Here is a 4,651-nt window from a genome sequence, read left to right as displayed (position 1 = left end):
AAGTATCACTTTTTAAGAAGTCAGGTTCATAATGGAGTGCTAGAAGTTATGCACTATAGCACCCAGAAGCAGCTGGTAGATGTTCTGACGAAACGATCAAGATTGATCAATTTCTCCACTTGAGGGATGAAATTGGTGTTGTTAGTTTTGATTGGTTAAATTTGAATTAAAGGATGGTGTTGAAGGGTAATCCAGTATTTCTAGTTGTTCCCATTTGTATTTAAACAAGTGTAGCTTTAAGTAGAAACAACCATTTGTTACTGTAACCGTTCTACAAAAGTAGTAGAAGTTTGTTATTCAATTCTCTCTCTTTTATCTCTTCTTCCATCTTCATCTTCTTCATCTTATGCACCAACAATACACATATCACTTTAAAGTTTTGGGTGAATATGCAGTGTCAATCTATGAAGCTGAATACATTATAGGTGTTGTGGTTGCATGTCAAGCTGTTTGACTTTTGAATTTACTGTAGGATCTGAATATCAAGGTAAACAAGCCTCCAAAGTTGATGATTGATAACAAGTCTATAATTAATCTTGTCAAGAATCCAGTGTTGCATGGGAAAAGCAAGCATATTGAGACTAAGTATCACTTTTTAAGAAGTCAGGTTCATAATGGAGTGCTAGAAGTTATGCACTATAGCACCCAGAAGCAGCTGGTAGATGTTCTGACGAAACTATCAAGATTGATCAATTTCTCCACTTGAGGGATGAAATTGGTGTTGTTAGTTTTGATTGGTTAAATTTGAATTAAAGGATGGTGTTGAAGGGTAATCCAGTATTTCTAGTTGTTCCCACTTGTATTTAAACAAGTGTAGCTTTAAGTAGAAACAACCATTTGTTACTGTAACCGTTCTACAAAAGTAGTAGAAGTTTGTTATTCAATTCTCTCTCTTTTATCTCTTCTTCCATCTTCATCTTCTTCATCTTATGCACCAATAATACACATATCACTTTAAAGTTTTTGTTGAATATGCAGTGTCTCTCTCACTTGTTTGAATGAATTTTTAACTTTTAGACGAGGGTTTAACAAAATGTAAATGTTCCCCCCTAAAAGATATTCCACCAAGGAAATATTCATTTTTAACTTTAATTAGCTTCACACTATGTTATATACTAAAAGTAACATTAATAACACTGAGTTTAACACCCGATTAATATTCAAATAACTTAATCTTAATCATGTGAAGGGTAAATGTCATGGCAGGGTAAATGTCATGGCAAATGGAAAATGCAAAAAAAAAAATCATATAATTTATCCTTGTATGACGTAATCCACAAACACTTTTATTGTTAGAGTTAGTTGCGTTAGTTGGTATATTTGATTATACTTAGTTATTAATTAGTTAGTTTTGTTACAAGTTAGCTAAGATTTGTTTGTTCACCATGATAATTGTGTAAAGTGTGTCATGTATTCATCGTAATAAATATATTATTATAGAATCAATATTAAACAATTGAATCATCACTTATTTTATTTTTCTCCTTTTTTTTAATCAATTATGATTCTCAACGTGATATCAGAGTTTTATTTTTACGTGATATCAGAGTTTTATTGTCACCATGAAGAAAAAGTGATTCAAATTTTCAATCATCCCCTTCTTTTTTTTTCTTTTTTTCTCATTCTACTATATTCTATCATTTTGATTAAATGACATCAACCATTTATCAGATTCTACGATATAATTGAGTTCTTTTGATCAAATGATTTATGATATATTTGTTGAAGTTTTTCACTCCCTTCAATCATTTTGATGTAGTTAAAAATATTTTATTCTCTTTATACTTTATAATATTATGATAGTTTAACAATTTCCATTCTTTATATGTTATATCTTATTGTAATTAATATTTTTTATTCTCTTTGTGTTTCTATCATAAAGTAGTTACATTTTTTTAATCAAAGTTTGGTATTTAAAGACACAAAATTGTATTTCTTCATTCGATTGAAGTGATTGTCAAGGCGAAACTTAAAAAAAAAAAAAGTTGAAGATTTATGTGAGTTAAACATCTCCAATACTACATTTGTTCACATCAATTTTTTTGGAGTGAGTTAGAAAAAATACTAAAAAAAATTCAAAAGAATTAAAAATGTAGATCAAAGACTTCAATAATTAAGCACATTCGTCACTACCACCATCAATATCAACTTTTTTTTTAGCTTATTCGATTACGACTTGTATATTTTTTTGTTGTGATATTATCCTAATAAAAATCTTATTATTAAATCAATACAAAACAATTTAATTATTTTATATAGTATTTTATTTTCCTCTTTTCTTGTGTGCTGAATCATCTTTCTCAATATCTATCCTCAGATACATTTTATTTGGCATCATACAAATCAAGATTCGTTTATACATATGGTTTAGCTTATTCAGTGTTTGACATTTTCTATGTGGAATAACACTTCTCACTAGGAGTAGTAATTAATTGCTTGGTATAGTAAATTCGAATCCAATCTTTCATTATCATTTTCCTATAAAAGACAAACTTGTAAATAAACGAATCCAACGACTTATAATAATAGCCATGCTTAGTCAAAATCATAGTCATGGTAATATTAAAAAAAGATTGGTGAAAAAACAAAAATTAGGTGAAGTGGAGAAATATAGGTAATGATGCTAAGCATAGTTAGGTAGCTTTTGTGATGTATTCTAGTACATCGATCAAATTAATTTAGCTAGAATATCCGTGGGTATCTAGGAGTACTTGTGTTTTGTGATAGGTAAAATTATCATCAAATATTTCATAAAATTGGAATAAAAAGCATTATAAAGAAAAAAAATAAAAAAATATTAATAAAAAGTTAGAAAGAAAGAAATAAAAAATATTAATAATGGAACAAAGTATATGAGGCAGTAATTAAGGACACAAATTTGTAAATAAAAAAAAACGGAAACATGGTAGCACGCATTTGACCAACAGATACACCCAATAGTTGTGAGCATTCTCGGTCCCATAAAACAAAGTTACAACATTCCCTAAAAATATAACTAAGGAAATAGAGTAAGGGTGATAATAATCTTAATTTATGAAATATATGAATAATATTATTAATTACGTAAAATATTTCTGCCTCAGTAGAATGGCCATCTCCATGCAAGAATGTAGCTTTGTCACCCGAGCTACCTTCGCGCATTGATGGCAATCTTGATAATACCATATGTATTGTGATTCAATGAGATTTTTAGTGGTAGCCACGATAGCACATAAGATAATATGTATGAAGTGGAAATAATCAAATACGTGTTTTTTCATAGCCAATGTAAGTATATTAATATTGTTACATATAGGACGATAATACTTAGAAGAAATGTATACATCAGGAAGTTTAATAATCTCTGTTAGAGGAAGCACATTAGCCTTTGTAAGCAATTTTTGAAAAGGAGATTATTTCTAGAAATCTCCGAGTTTTATGAATACATTTGAGAACGGGAGCTAGGTTGCCCTGAAATGTTAACCATATAGTTTGTAGGTGTTGATTGCAGTATGAATGTTATTGTGGGTAAGTATTTATTTATCGTCTTCACATGGATTAATGCGGTATCAATATCGTTCAACAATCACTAAGATTTTAAGCTTGGTTTGCAAGTTTCATTTTAAAGCTACGTTATCTAAAACAGATGACTGAAAAATAAAGCTTTAGAGAGATGAGAATTTGTCATGATTGAATTTCATATCCTGATCAAATACGCAATTTACCAATTAGTTGTACACAATTATAAACATTCGTCGATATCATCACGTATCACTCACAAAAGAGTTCATGTCTAAACTTCTAATGAGATTTCTACCTTATTGTTTAATCGACAATCTCTCAGCCTATTAAACAATACTGAGCATTAAGAATTGATACTTATGGTGAATGTTAAACCTAAATCTATGTCTAGAGTTTAGAATCTAACATAATGTTTATCCTATATCTATATTCGAAGAGTACTTCTCAGTAACAGTTCAAATCATAAGATAAATATGTAAACAAGAATAACATCGATAGAGATTCGTGAATAAATTTTATGCAACGCCATGATTAATAAAAATACATACTATAGCAGTAAACGTACATTCAATCCCAACAAGAGAGCGATTTACCTACACATAGTAGCTAGATTCAAAAATAAGGATGAAGAGGACCAAACACCCACCGCAATTTCCCAACCATAGAAGCGAATCCAACTTCGGATCTTCAAGAAACACCATCCACTTGTTGTTTTCTAAGCCTCACTCTCTCCAAAAATGGTTTTCTCTCCTGCCCTAACTATCTATCAGTTGAGAGTCCAAGAGATTCAAGAGAGAGGAAAAAATGACCTAAAGACTCTATTTATACAAAGCTGGATTTTGCTTGTCTCGCCCTGGGAGCAAGGGCTCTCCCGGTAAAATCACATTTAAGTCCCTTCGATCTGACTCAAACGCAGTAAACCGTCATTGGAAAAAATATCTATTCTCGCCTGGCGACCACGATCTCTCCCGGCGAACTTAAAATCTTAAGCCATCGTCGGGCGGCCAACACGAGTTTTTCTCTTAGACGTCATTTCTTTTTGCTCGCTTCTGCCTCGCCAAAGCTCACCCAGCTAGTTCACCTTTCCTTCGTCAGGTCTCTCCCGACAACCATGCCAGAATTTCCCATCTTGGCTTTGTCCCTTGTTCTT

This window comes from Lathyrus oleraceus, chromosome 4 (assembly GCF_024323335.1).
Source record: "Lathyrus oleraceus cultivar Zhongwan6 chromosome 4, CAAS_Psat_ZW6_1.0, whole genome shotgun sequence".
NCBI classification, from domain to species: domain Eukaryota; kingdom Viridiplantae; phylum Streptophyta; class Magnoliopsida; order Fabales; family Fabaceae; genus Lathyrus; species Lathyrus oleraceus.
This window is presented reverse-complemented; position numbering follows the sequence as displayed.